Consider the following 15345-nt stretch of genomic DNA (forward strand, 5'->3'; position numbering starts at 1 on the left):
CTTACTGTAGAAGTTTTATAGTTTTGTGTTGTACATTTAGGTAAATTCAAAATATATTTTTCATATTACTGTGGCTTATAATTTATTTTGAATTAAATGTTGTATAAGAGTTAGGAGCTGCATCGAGGTTCGTTTCTGTACATGTGGGGGCTCAGTTCTAGAACCGGAGATGTTTGTATATTCAGCTTTTTTCTCCCCTGTAACGTGGGGCGATTTAATTTGCTATGTTCAATATAGAGACGGTTTCTGGAGATGATACAAGTTGCCCTCTCAGTAGAATTCATTTTGCTTTCTTTTTTTTTAATAGCATTGCTGTTTCTTGGAGAATTCTGTGGTAACTATAAAAAAGTAAAAACAGTATTTATTTCCATCAATTAATGAAGCAATATATAAATTGTGACACACTCATAGAATTGATTTGTGAAAAATAATTAGTGCATGTATTAACATAAATTTCACATTTTTAATTGAGTGACAGGCACACAACAAAATAATGGGTATGCTATGTACATTTTTTACAGAAATATAATTAACATGGAACAGTGGGTGTCAGGTGTGCATCGTAACAATTCGATGTTTGTGGAAATGGGGAAACGATCACCACAACAGACTTAGGTAACATCCATCACCTCCCCTGGTCACAAAAACTGTTTTCTTCTGAGGAGAACTTTTAATCTACTATCCGCCTTTGCAACTTTCCAACGCACAGTATGTGATTATTAGCTAGAGTCACCATGCTGCGTGTCACATTCCCTGGGACTCGTTTATTCTGGAACTGAGGTTTGTCCCAATGGACCCCTTTCATCCCGTCTGCCCACACCCCGCCCCCTCGCAGCCGGCGACCACCGCTCCGCTGTCTGTCTCTGAGCACATAGTCACGCGCAGTAGGTCCTACGTGTGCGTGTGCGTCCGCGTAAACGTGAAGCCCTGCAGGCCCGTCCACATCATGGCAAACGGCAGGATTTCGTTGTTTTTATGGCCGAGTAATATCCCATCGTGTGTACGTACCACTTCTTTATCCAGTCCTCACTCGACGGACATTCGGGCTCTTTCCACGTCCAGGCTGTTACAAATAGTGCTGCAGTGAACGTGGAATGCATACGTCTTCTCAAGTTAGTGTTTTCATTTCCTTTGGATAAATTCCCAGAAATGGGATCGCGGGATCATCTGGTAGTTCCGCTCTGTTCGTTTTCTCACTGTCTTTAATTTTTGGAGGAACCTCCGTACTGCTTCCCGGAGCGGCTGCACCAACTTTTACTTCCACCAGCAGTGCTTGAGGCTCCCTTCTCCACATCCTCGCCAGCACCTGATACGGCTCGTCTTTGGCCCAGCCTTTCCGACAGGCGTGAGGTGATATTTCTCTGTGGCTTTAATTTGCATTTCCCCGATGATGAGAGATGTTGAGCATCTTTTCATGTGTCTGCTGGTCACCTGTGTCTTCTTTGAAAAAATGTCTGTTCATGTCTTCTGCCCATTTTTAATCTGTTGGTTTTTTTTTTGCTATCGTGTTGTATGAATTCTTTCTACCTTTTGATATTAGCTCCTTGTCACATCTATGATTTGCACACATCTTCTCCCATTCAGTAGGTTGTCCGCTCATTTTGTCGACGGTTTCCTTGGCTCAGCAGAAGCTTTCTGGTTTGTGTGGTCCCGCTTGCTTAGTTTTGCTTCTGTTGCCTTTGCTTTTGGTGTCAGATCCAGTGATCGTCGCCAAGACCAGTGCTAAGGAGCTTAAGCCTGTGTTTTCTTCCAGCAGTTTTAGGGTTTGAGGTCGTCCATTCTGAGTTGGTTTTGCATATGATGTGACATAGGGTCCAGTTTCGTTCTTTTGCCGGTGGCCGTCCTGTGTTCCCAGCACCGTTTGTTGAAGAGACTGTCCTCCACCGTGTGTATTCTTGCCTCCTTCACTGCAATTTACGTGACCATATGTGTGCAGGCTTATTTCTGGGCTCTGCATTCTGTCCCAGCTTTCTTTGTTCTAAGAGTTAATTAAGTGAACTGAACACAGTTTGACTCTTTCATGTTTTCCTTTTATACTTCGTTAGGTAGAGCTGGGGCATTCTTCAGTCGGGTTCATTCTTCCCCACCATCAGGGGAACACCTTTCTGAACGTTCTCGCTGATGCCCCACGAATGGCGAGGCCCCATCTAGCTGTTGGGAACAGGCAGTGTTCCCGGCACCTCGTGAGGGTTCCCTGGGGACCGTTCCCTCCAATTCTTTTGGATTCTCTCCGCCAGTCGGGCAGTTTCCTCACGTGCATGTGCTGACTAGCGTGCTGCTGAACGCTCAGGGGGCCCTGGGGGCCTCGAGTCCTTACTTTGTGCAGACGCTTGCTGTCTGACACCACAGATTCTAGCCTCCTTGGCCTCCCAGCCTCCAGGCTCCGTCGCCTTAACCAAGAAGGCCTCTGGGATCCGCGTGGGTTTTCTAACCTCTGCCGTGGGCTGGAAACCTCCTCCAGGCAGGAGCGGGGGCCGTCCTGTGCCTCACCTCGTGCACTTGCAGTCCAGCGGGGTCCTTTGTCCCTGGGTGTCCCATGCCTTCATATATCCTTTCAGGTTTTCGTAGTTGTTTCCGGTGGGAGAGGGATACGGTCCCTGTTACCCTGTCTTGATCAGGAGCAGAAAGCCTGATGGCCACGTTTCGGTCAAGTTTGAAGAGACGTAACCTGTGAAGCCCGCTGTCATTTTACTCCGCCGGGGTCCGCTCCCCGCAGGGCCCGGTGCTATCCGAGCCGCCACAGTTGCGCAGCCGGGAAAGCGACCTGGGAAAACCCACTTTCAGTCGCCATCGGAAAGATGTCTTTGGAGTGTTTCACTGAGTTAGGATACGTACCACACACTCCCGCTTTGGACAAGCATGAAGGTAACTTCCTTGGCTATATTTACGCGTATTTATTTAAGAACGGTGAGAAGTTCAGATTAAAAACCCATCAAACGTGAAACAAAAGCAGTGGAGGTAAGTGATGGAATCAGTAGAAGTCATCCCATCATCGGTAAGTGACTTGTTACAAAATCCTTCCGCTCTCATCAGAAGGGAAGGTGTTAAAAGGAGGAGACCGAGCTCCAGTGGCGGCAGTGAGTGGACTCACGACGTTCGCTGGCCCAGGGAACGAGGAGCAGGTCGTGTGGGCATGAGGGGGCCGGGGACACGTTTCTCGCCGACCTGCCCTGACAGCGGAACGTGCGGCACCGGGGGAGGGGGATGCCGTGCGGACCTCGGGTGTGCGGACTGGGGGGGCCCGGCCCCGAGGACACCCAGAGGCCCGAGACCCCCGCTCGGACGTGAAAGAAATTTGACAAGGACGCTCCCATGAGTCACGGCCCGTCGCGGTGGCAGGTGGTGAGGCTCAAGAAGCTTGAACCGGCAGCGGTGTGAGCGGTTCAGCCCCCACGTCGGAGGAGGACTGGCTGTGGAGGCCCCACCGCCCGGGGCCCCCTCACCCGCCCGCCTGGGCCCAGCCTTCCGGCGCTGTGCTCGCGGAACCCTCTTTTTGAGTCGTTGGACACGGTTCTCATCAATTTTGTCTTCTAGGGGGTGTGAGCTCATCGCAGAGTAACTGAAAATACAGAGAAGGAAACTGGTAGCCCCAGCCCGCACTCCTACGTGCGATGTGAAGGGAGCCCCGCGGGCACCTCGATCACCGTTACTCACGTTCTTCCGAGCCCAGCTGCTGCTGCCGGTGGAGGTGCCACGTGAGCCACGCCAGGTGCTCAAAGCCACACGAGGGGGACGGTACGGTGGGAACATTTCCTGTGTGTGTGTGTGCATGTGTGTGTGTAAATTTAGGGTTCTGGTCTCATAACTGAGGGGAAATTGACACCCACAAACACACATAACAGGTGCGATCTAGAGGCGAGATGAGGCGCCCCCTGTTGTGGCTGCAAAAGCCGTGAGGCGGGGCCTGGGCTTCTCTTCTGGAGGGGGTGAGCACCGCCGGCCCGGCCTCAGGCCTCGCCACGGGAGCCTCGGCACAGAAGCTGGGCGCCTCCTCGTGTGCCCACCCCCGGGAGGCCCCAGGCTCCGCTCAGCGAGTCAGGGAACCCATGGAACATTTTCCCAAGTTTCTCTGATCCTGGAAACGGCGGAAGCCGCCAGTGACACTGTATCCTCCACAGCCTAAAGGCCAGTGGTGCATGGCGGGGAGAGAGCTCTTTTATAAACCGGGTCAGCCACTGCTTAGTCCTGGGTGACAACTTGTGTCCGGGGTTCGGGTGTAAGAGCGTGAAGGGCTGGGAAGTGGAAAGGTGATGTCTGCTTGGGACAGGACATCCCTGTAACCAAAAAACATTAAAAAATGTATTTAGAAATAGAGAAAGAGACACAGAGAGAGGGAGAGCGCGAGTGAGGAAGGGACAGAGAATGAGAGAGAGAGAGAGAGAGAATCCCAGGCAGCCTCTGCCATCAGCACAGAGCCTGATGCAGGGTTTGAACTCAGGAACCGCGAGATCATGACCTGAGCCGAAGTCAGATGCTTAACCAACTGAGCCACCCAGGTGCCCCCAAAAAACATCTCTAAGGTAATAAGAATAATACACTTTCTAGAAAAAAATGCTTAAAAAACATATATAAGTATAAATAACAAAAGTAAGTCACCCACAATCCAATTACTAATCAGTAGTAAACATTCCTAAGATTTTGGTGTTTCCGTATATATATGAAACGTAGACATGTGTGTTGTGTTTTGTTTTGTTTTTAACGTTTATTCATTTTTGAGAGACCGAGAGTGTAAGGGAAGGGCAGAGAGAGAGGGAGACACAGAATCTGAAACAGGCTCCTGGGTCCGAGCTGCCAGCACAGAGCCCGACGCGGGGCTCGAACTCACGGACGGCAAGATCATGGCCTGAGCCGAAGTCGGACACTTAACCCACTGAGCCACCCAGGCACCCCCATATGTGTTTTATTTTTTACTGTTTACTTATTTTGAGAGAGAAAGAGAACAAGCAGGAGGGACAGAAAGAGGGAGGCAGAGAAGCCCCAGTAGGCTGCACACTGTCAGCACGGAGCCTGATGCCAGGCTGGGATTCACTGACCGTGAGATCATGACCTGAGCCAAAATTGACAGACGCTTAACCGACTGAGCCTCCCAGGCGCCCCTACTTATGTGTTTTCTTATTGGATCTTTCATACATACAATCATTTTCAAAACACGAACACCCTCTACTGACCCTATCTTAAAAACGTGATCAGAGCCCCTTGAACACCTTCTCTGATCCCACCCTGCATCGTTGCCCTGAAGGTAACTACCAACCTGAATTTAGTTATTCCCACAGATTTCTACTGTCACATAAGTGTGCATTCCAAAAAACGTAAACTCCCGTTCTGCGTTCTGCCTGTGGTAAACCGTGTATAAATAGTACGGTGTATATCCTTCTGCAGATCGCTTTTTTCCGTTCAGTAACATTATAGATACAATGTAGTTTGTTCATTTTAACTGCAGCAGAGTATTCCGTGGCGTGAATATGCCCAGATTCATCTGTTCATACCCTCTTGTTTCTGATGTCTTGCGCTGAAAATACACTTCGGTGTATTCACACTTTGTGGACCTGTACACCATGAGAGATACTGGCTCGGGTCTCGTGGAGTTGCCCTCCCAGCAAAACGGAAGCTTTCCCCGTCGCTCCAGGTCCCCACCAGGAATCCCCTGGACAATTTCAGTCCCCCCACCTGAGTCGTAAGAGTGAGAAATTATGTCTCATTGCCCTTTTGATTGGCATTTCCCCAGCATTGGCGAGGTTGAGTGCACTTTCATACGTTCCTTGGCCGTGCATATTTTCTCTGACTTGCCTGTTCATGCTCTGTGCATATCTGTTAACTTAGGAAATCCTTCCTCACCCAGGGTCATAAAGATATTGTCTTCTAAACATTTTTAAGGTGTGCTTTTCACAGTGAGGGTGTAAACCCACCTAGATTTGATTGGAGAAGGTATGACCTGAAGTAGAGATACAATATCATAGTCCCTGTGGCCACCACTGAGATATTTACACAAAGACATACCATAAAAAACATAATTGAAGTGAAATACCAAAAGGAGTTTGCAGAAACCAAAAGAAGGCAGAAAATGGCAAACAGAGAAACAAGGCGCAAATAGAAAACACGTAAATAATGATAAGACTTAAGTCCAAACGCATCGGTTCTTCCATGAGCTGAAAATGGCCTAAGCACATTAAAGACTGACGGTCAGCATGCTGTCAGAAAGGGTCTGCTCCTCTTACCACAGTGTGTGTGTGTGTGTAGAAAATCGCTATAGACAGAGACTGTCAGAGCACTTACAAGAAATAACAACTATCTTCTGTCCCTAAGAAACTCACTTCAAATGTGAGCTTACAAGACGGCTTGAAGAAATGGCAGAGGACACACTGGCAAACGGAAACAGAGGGAGCGCCAGACAAAGTCAACTGCAGAGCAAGGAAAATGCAGAGACCAAGAGGGACATGACAAGAAGACCCAACAAGCCTCAATGTGTAGGCACCTAACACAGGGTCTGCAAAGTACAGAAAGAAAACACTGGCAGGATTTCAAGGGGAATTTGACAAACTCCAGTTACACTCGGAGGTTCCAATGCTCCTGTCTTGGGAATTGACAAAACTGGTAGAAAATGAGCAAGGATATGAAGAGGAGAACAGCATCGACATGAACGTGTACACGTACAGGTGTCCACACACACAGAACATGTACACATATAGGTGTCCACACATACACACACACACACACACACACACACACACACACACATGAGCATATATACACGTGAGATATTTTTATATCTTCACCCAACACAGTAGAACACAACCCTTCAAGTGCACACGACACATTTACCAAGATACACTCTAAAGTCATTGAAAGTAATTGAATGACATAATGGTATTAAGCCAGGCATTGTTAACAGAAAGATAACATGAAATTCTCCCACACTTAGAAGTTAACCAGTCCACTTCTAAATAGTTCATACATCAAAGAGGAAGAGTCAAGGGAGATCAGAGCATATTTTGAACTAAAAGTGTCCAACTTATGGGATGCATATAAAGCAGTACTTAGAGGGAAATTCATAGCACTAAATGGTGACATTACAGAAGAAGACAGGTCCCAAATCCATTAACCAAGTGTCCACCTTAAGACGCTCCACGGGGGAAGGGAACTCATAGCTCATGAGTTCAAGCCCCATGTTGGGCATGAAACCTACTAAAACAAACAAAAGCAAAACCAAAAAACCCCAACAAATAAACCCAAAGCAAGCAGAAGGAAGGAAATGATAAAGATAAGAACAGGTATCAGAAAAATTGAGAACAGAGAAAAATCAGTGAAACCAAAAACTAGTTCTTTGAAAACATCAGTATGTTGATAAATCTCTTGCAGACAGAAAGAATAAAAGAAGACATAATTCACCAATATTAGGAAAGAGAGCATATCACTACCATCCACAGAAACATAAAAAGGGAAACTACAAACGGCTGCACACACATTAATGTGACAACTTAGATGAAATGAAGCAATTCTTCAAAACCACGCGCTTGCAAAACTCACTCAAGATGAGCTAGGTAACTGGGATAGTCCTCACAATGTGTGTGTGTGTGTTTCCACATCACCCAGGAATTAACTCCGTTCTCACAGTCAGTGACCAGGTGTCCCACCAAAGTAACTCAGTTCTGACTCTACCTGCCTGAAGAAAGCACCACAGGTGAAGGACTCAGTCCCACAAGCCCGCCCCCAGTTCAGACGCCAATCCAGGTTGTCTCCTGTGCTTCTGACTCACCAGCTATTAATTGGTTTCCGTGACCCCCTCCTCTGGTTCTGTTAATTTGCTGGAGCGGCTCCCAGAACTTGGAAGACAAGTTGACTTAGTAGATTGCAGGTCTATTACAAAGACTATTAAAGGATCTGAAGGAACGGCCGGATGTAGAGATGCATAGGGTGGGGTGTGCGAGGGTCCCTGGACCCTTCTGCACGTGATTCACCAGCCCGGAAGCCCGCAGGACCCCCTCCTTTTGCGTTTTTACGGAGACTCCAAACCCTCTAATCATAGTTGGCTCCCCCTGGCACCCAGCCCCCATCCTTAGGGCTCTTCCAAAAGTCTCCTCATGGACACAAACCCAGTTGTGGTGTAAAGGGGCTGTTTATGCAGAACAGGACACCCACTTCCCCCTCGTGGCTCCGAAGGGACTTCAGGAACTGAGGACGGGAGACCAACTGTTGTAACAAAAGATGTTCCCTTTTCTCTTAGAGACTCCAAGGGTTTTGTGAGCTGTGAGCGCCAGGATCCTGGATGAAGACCAAAATACACATTTGCTGTGAAGCACAGTGTCACAGTCCCATAGCCATTTAAAAAATTGAGTCTGTAGTTACCCCTCCTGAAAACCTCCAGGCCCCGATGGCTTCAATGACAAATTCTACCAGACACTTAAAGAAATAACACCAATTACATCCATTCTCTTCCAGAAAAATAAAACAGGAGGGAATATGTCCCAACTTAGGAGGACAGCATTACCCTGATATTCATACCTAAGAGTACAAAAGAAAGTAAAAGGAAGGGAGGGTGGGAGAGAGGGAGAGAGGGAGAGATGGAAGGAAGGAAGGAAGGAAGGAAGGAAGGAAGGAAGGAAGGAAGGAAAGGGAAGGAGGGAGGAAGGGGGAGGGAGGGAGGAAGGGAGAACTACAGACAAATACTCCTACGAGCCAAATGAAAATCCTCAATCAAAATATAGTCAAATCAAATGTTATATAAAAAGAAGAATACACCACAACCAAGTGGCATTTATCATGAAAATGCAAGGTTGGTTCATCAGTTGAAGACGGATCACTATCATTTGTCATGTTAATCATCTAAAGGAAAAAGATCACACATCGTATCAGTTGGTGCAGAAAGAACATTTGACCAAACCCAGCACCCACTCATGAGAAAACTTCCCTCAAAGGGCGCCTGGGAGGCTCAGTGGGTTCAGCATTCAACTCTTGATTTCAGCTCAAGTTGTGATCTCAGGGTTTGTGAGATCAAATCCCGAGTCAGGCTCTGCACTGACAGTGTGGAACCTGCTTGGGATTCTCTCTCTCTTCTCTCTCTGCCCCTCCCCCGGCTTGTGTGCTTTCTCAAAACCAACAAACAAACCTTCCAGCAAAACAACGGGTACCCGGGAACTTCCTCAACCAGATAAGGGGCATCTACAAGAACATACAGCAGCTTCCATCACATTTAATGGTGAAACACTAGATGTTCTCCCTGAAACTAGGAATAAGACAGAGAAACCTACCCTTAGGAGTCTCATTCAACACCATACCGGAAGTCGTAACCACTCTAAGGAAAGTTTAATAAATGTACACATATGGGGAAAAAAAAAAAGAAATAAAACTGTCCCAAATAACCTGTAAGAAAAACTTGTAGAACAAATATGTAAGTTTGGTGAGGTCATGGGATGGAAGATTGCAACAGAAAAATCAAACTTAGAAACCATAAATTTAGAAAACACTCTCTACGGTAGCTCCAAAAAAGCCCCATAAATACTCAGGTACAGTCCACAGAAAACATGCACTGGGTCTGTGTGTTAAAAAATACAAAGTTTTAAAGAAAGACATCTCTAAAGACTTAAATAAATGGAGAGACATACCATGTTCAGGGATTTAAAGATTTGACATAATAAAGACACCAGTTCTCTTTAAATGATGTGTGGATTAACTACATTCCCAAAATCCCACAAGATTTGTTGATACAGGTAAGCTGATTCTTATATGCAAAGATGGAAAAACTAGAATAGTTTAAAGAATTTTGAAAAAGAATAAAGGTATGAGCATTACGTTACCTGATTTTTTTTTTAATGTTTGTGTACTTTTGAGAGAGAGAGACAGCATGAGCAGGGGAGGGACGGAGAGAGAGAGAGACACAGAATGAGCCTGACGCAGGGCTCGAACCCACGAACCGTGAGATCATGACTTGAGCCGAAGCCGGACGCTTAACCGACTGAGCCACCCGGGTGCCCCTACGTTACCTGATTTCAAAACTGACTCTCAAGTTGTGGCAGTGGAGCCAGTATGGTGTCGGTTGGTGAAGGATAGATATGTAGATCCATGGAACCGAATCCAGAGCCCAGAATAGAACCAGACAAATAAGGGTAATTGATTTTTTTACAAAGGTAGAAAGGCAGTTCACTAAAGAAAGGGTAGTTTTTCAACAAATAGTGTTGGGACCACTGGAAATATATATGCAAAAAAAAAAATGAATCGTGGTCTTAATTGCATAACTTATGCAAAGATTAACTCGAAATCAGTCATCGATCTATATATAAAAATATAAACTTTTTGAATAAAAACAGGGGCACCTGGCTGGTTCAGTCAGGAATATGTGACTCTTGATTTCAGGGTTGTAAGTTCAAGCCCCACGTTGGGTACGGAGACTATATAAACAAACAAACAAACTTTATCTTATTTCTATTTTGGAGAGAGAGAGAAAGAGCATGAGCAGGGGAGGAGCTGACGGAGGGAGGGAGAGAACCCCATGCAGGCTCCACACCCAGCACGGGGCCCCACACAGGGTTCCATCCCGCGACCCTGAGATCATGACCTGAGCCGAAATCAAGGGGCGGACGCTTAGCCGACTGAGCCACCCAGGTGCCAATAAACTTTTTTTAAAAAGGAAGAAAATCGTACTCACCTGAAGTTAGGCCAAGAGTTGGTACATAGGACGCCAAAAGCCAAATCTGTAACAGGACATACGTCTCCTGGTCCACCAAGGGGCGTGCCACGTGCCCCCTGTACCTGGGTGGCCCCCGGAGTGCGGCCGTGTCTCTGCCAACCTGTGACCAGCCTCCACCAACCCCCGAAGCCCCTAGCCACCACCCAAACACCCACCACCCCACGGCCACCACTCTGTGCGCCTCGCAGAGACGGGCCCAGATCTGGGGAGCAAACCCTGCCCGTCGGCACAGAATCGGTGAGGTGTTCTGTGAGGGTCAGGTGGAAGGCATTTTCGACTCGGGGCCAATGTGCCGCCATCCACAAAAGCAGCCTGTTCCATATGTGAACTCAGGGGCCCAGCTGCGTTCCCATCTGTGACTGCCTTTTAAGCCCCCGGCCGTGTTGCAGGGTGAGGGTAACTCATTTGGGGCATGAGAAAAGCAGAACTCCAGAAGAGAGCAGGGCCGTGGATGCCGAGGAAGAGGCTGGTCCACCGAGAGAGGACAGGAAGGAAGTCATTGACAGATTGGAGTCGATCTAAATTAAAAACGTTCACTGCAAAAGGCACCATTCAGACAGCAAGAAGGAAAGTGACGGAGCAGGAGACAGATGCCAAATCGCGCGTGTAGAAGGGCCCCCGCAGACTGAGACCAGCCAGCTCGGTGATCTGACAAACGACCAGGCGCAGAATGGGCTCGAGATCTGAACAGACACTTCCACGAAGAAGCTACAGACACACAGATGCGCATGGATGCAGTGTGTGTGTGCGTGTGTGCGTGTGCGTGCGCGTGCAAGTCAACGCGCAGAAACGTGCCGAACCTTGACAGCACGAGACAGCAGCACCCGCCTGTGGGCAAGGCTGACGGCATCCAGCGCTGGCGGGGCGAGGAGGGCAGGTGGCGGGCACACAGCGAGGCCGCCATGCTGGCAGGCAGTCCGGCCGCCGCCTCCAAAGCGCAGCACGCACCTGCTCGTGAGTACTGACCCCACTGGTTTGAAAACTTACGTCCACACAGCCTGCATGCCAGCGCTCCCTGCTGCACTCCTGACACCTGCAGGCAGATACTCTTGGATAAACACTGGAAAGTCACAGAACGGGACAGAATCCAGCGATAGGTGATGAGACGAGCTACCTGGGAGCTGGGCCGGGCGGGGGGGGGGGGGGGGTGCTCCACACATCCCACGGCGAGCTTTAGTGGAGGCAAACTGAAAACAGCAGAATGAACGTAACCCATCCAACTTTCTGAGGTATTTGCATCTCATTGTGCGTAGACTTGAGCCCAGAGAAACGTGGCCTCCGAGGCGCTCGTGGCGAGCCGTGGGGGCTGCACGCACACACCTGCCCCCGGCCTCCCTGTGGGCCACACTCCCTGCCCCTGTGCCTGGAACCCCGTTGCCCCTGCTGTGGCCGCTGCAGGGAAGAGGGTGCCGGCCAGACGTGCCCGGCCCCCAGCGCAGGGCACCAGCCCGGCTGGCTCTCTGTGAGGAGGGGTGTCCTCTGCCCCTGCCACCCCAGGCTCTTCCCAGCGCGTGTCCAGCCAGGGATCGGGAGGGCTGTGCACACAGCAGAGCCACTGCACGGAGAGGAGGCCCCTGTCAGGCACTCAACCCCCACCCGGTGGGGACGAGGCTCCGACTGTCGGCGGGCCCGAGGCCTTCTCAGGCTTCTTCATTCCGGGCCCGTCACAGCACATTCTAGACAGAGTGCCCCCAAAGCTGAAGAAACACGTGGCGAGTAGCAGCGTCCCAGAGGCACTGGCCCTGTGGTGGGGGAGGGGTGCAGAGCTCCGTGCAGCCGGCAAGGCTTTGGTGACTCCTCCCGGGGGGCCCAGGGGCGCAGTCGGGGCTGAGCAGGGCCGTGGGGAGCGTGTCCGCCTGGTTCCACGGGGCCCTGGCGCAGGGAGGTTTCCGGCCCCCGGCCGGTCCCGAACACCTACGGCCCTCCCGCCAGGAGGAGGGGCAGATGTGCACCACCCAGATGGGATTTACACCGCCCAGTGGGTCCTTCAGTGTCTCGGTGACGGGTGCGGCCACCCCAGGAGACCTAGTCCCTGAGCCCCTCGCCCGCCCTTGGCCCGAGGGAGGCCCGCGCTCAGCCCTACCCCCCAGACAAGCCAGGCCACGCGCAGGGCCTCTAGGGCGGGGGCCGGAAGCTAAGACCCGCCCTGGGGAAGCCCAGGGCCCCCCTGCAGGAGGCGGCAGTGCACGGATGGCCAGGCCAGCCTGGAGTGTGGACAGGCCCTCGGCCCATGCTGCCACCAGGCCGGGGTCATGTTGCCACTGAGCGTGGGGCAGCGTCCGTTGCCCCCCAGGTTTGCGGTCATGCTGGCCAGGCCCTCACGACCCTGAGCGGCCTGTCCGTCCTCGCAAGTGCACCCACACGGGGGGGCCGCGGGGGCTGCGGGTAGAAGGGGGTTCCTAGCCCGTGCAGAGACCTCAGTGGGTCCTGCTCAGGCTGTTCTTCCCACGCCTGCTGGCCCCACAGACCCCCTTCTCGCTCACCCCGAAGCTCTGGAACGTGTACATCCCGGACAGTGAGCGCATGCTTATGGCCACGGCCCACACGGTCCTCAACGCACACAGAAGTGAGTGAGCCTGTGGAGGCGGTGGGCAGGGGCCTCGGAGGGAGGGCTGGGCGTGCAGGATGGGCAGGGGACACTGCCCTGAGGACCAGCGGGCAGGGGGCCTCCCCCCCCCCCCCCCCCCCGCTGCTGTGGCACTGCCCAAGACGCTCCTGGGCACAGCCGGACCCCCAGCAGCTGCCCCTGGGAGGCCCCTGGGGCAGCAGGGTGGGGCCCCTTTCGGCCTCCCAGACGCTTCTTAGGACGCCCCTGGAGTCTCTGGAGTTTCTGCAGGACACGCTGGCCCAGACCTGGGCCCTGGAGGACGACGTGGTGCTGAGGCACCTCATGGCCCAGCCTCCAAGGGCCAAGTATGAGCCACCCCACGAGGTGGGCCTCCCTCCAGTCTCCATCCGTCTCCTCTCCTGCTCTGGGATTGGGAGCCAGCCAGGGCTGGGCATCCGGGCACTCACTGCAGGGGCTGGGAGTCAGCTGCCTGGAGGGCTGTTGTGTGTCAGGCCAAGGTGGCCGTGCAGGGAGCCACGAGGGTACCCTGGTGCCCCACCCCGCTCAGGACAGACAGCTGGAGAAACTAATCCCCCTCCCCCCCATCTCTTGAGCAAAACTCGAGCTCCCCATGATGCCCCTGGGCCTGGAACAAGTGTCCCTGGCGCCTAGGCCTCCCCTAGCTTCTCCTAGCTTCGAGACGCTCCCCAGCCCAGCCACCCAACATGAGCAACCCGGACCCCCTCTTGGCCAGGCCAACATCAAGGCCTTGGAGCGGCTGCAGGAGGGAACCTCCACGGAGCCCGCGGCCGCACGCCTGTCTCCGGATCTGGCCTGTCTGCTGCACCCCCCCCCCCCCAGAACCCTCTCTGGCCCGCCTACTGCCAGAAGTCCCTCTCAAAGCTCCCAGTGAACCAGAAACTAGAACTCAGAGCTACAACACTGGGTCCCCTTCCCTTCAGCACCTGCCAGGGCCACCCCAGGGGCCACACTACACACCTGGCCCTGGAACCCCACTGGGACCCCAGCGACAGGGTCTGGCCAGCCCACCACACATGAAGCTGGAGCGCCCCGTCCACCTGTGCTGCCCCGTGGCCTGCAGCTGATGCCCCTCTCTGGGTAGAGACTGGCATGGCCAGCACAGAGGCAGGGCAGCGCCCCGCCACTGCCCCAAGGCTGCCAACGTTCCTGCAACCCTCTGACCTCTGCGCCCACAGAGAAGCTATATGCTCGAGGGCCTCTGCAGGAGACAGTGATGAGTGTGATGGCCCCGAGGCTCTGGGGGACAGGCAGAGGCAACACAACCACCCTCCCCGACCCCCCCGGACAACCAAAATGAAGACTGATGGGACCAAGCCCCCCGTGGCCCTGGCCGGTCCTGGATTCTGGCCCAAAGCCGGCAGGCCCTGTCAGAGCGGTAAGTGGCTGTCAGGGACCTGGGTCTGGCCCACAGATCCACGTAGGTGACTGAAGGCAGCTCTGAGAGCAGCAGGCCACCCCAACGGAGGGGCAGCAGGGGTGGGCGGGTCGGCCCCACCCTCACCCGCACAGGGCCGCGGGTTCCGCCAGACCCCAGGTCCTAGCAGTCAGTCACCTGGCACCAACAGGGCAGAGGCTGAGGCCAGGGGACGTGCCGGGGTCCTGCGCCGAAAAGCTCAGACGAGAGGAGCCGGCAGGCGCGGACCTGGCAGGCTGAGACCGTCCCTCTGCCATCCTCGGCACCTGCCTCACGGGGTCCCCGAACTCAGGAAATGTGACGCCCCCTGGAGTCAGCAGAAGAGGCTCCAAGGTGGCAGACTCCAGCACCCCTGCCCCCGTCTGGTCGCTAACGGGGGCCTCCCCCTCCAGGGGGGACACACACCCTTGGCTTCAACCCCCCCCCCCCCCCCCCGTGCTGTTTCAAGTTCAGTGAGGTGTTTTTGTGGTAAAACACAGAACCAGCCTGCAACCACAGCGCCCAGGGCTCTCGGCAAGAAGCTCCAGACACCCCGAACAGAGACCGGCCGCTCGGCCCCGGCCGCAGGACCAGCCCCTGCCACGCGCCCCTGCACGGGGGTCGCCCGGCACGCAAAGCTGAGGTTCCCCTGTGCCTCCCAACCTCGGCCGGACGCCAGGG

General features: G+C 52.7%; 1 long non-coding RNA gene across 2 annotated transcripts in view; it reads left to right on the plus strand.

Moving 5' to 3' along the window:
• LOC144613004 (uncharacterized) overlaps nucleotides 1-9389 on the plus strand; it is a 30177-nt gene extending 20788 nt beyond the window's left edge. Inside the window, exons 2-3 of one of the 2 annotated variants that reach the window (XR_013550313.2) lie at nucleotides 3535-3735; nucleotides 6304-9389. This is a non-coding gene — a long non-coding RNA (uncharacterized LOC144613004). Of the gene's footprint in view, nucleotides 1-3534 lie in introns of both variants that reach the window. The other variant, XR_013550312.2, reaches the window with a different exon arrangement.
• Nucleotides 9390-15345: the final 5956 nt, after the last annotated feature.

Source organism: Panthera onca, chromosome D1 (genome assembly GCF_046562875.1).
Source record: "Panthera onca isolate mPanOnc1 chromosome D1, mPanOnc1 haplotype 2, whole genome shotgun sequence".
Lineage (NCBI taxonomy): Eukaryota > Metazoa > Chordata > Mammalia > Carnivora > Felidae > Panthera > Panthera onca.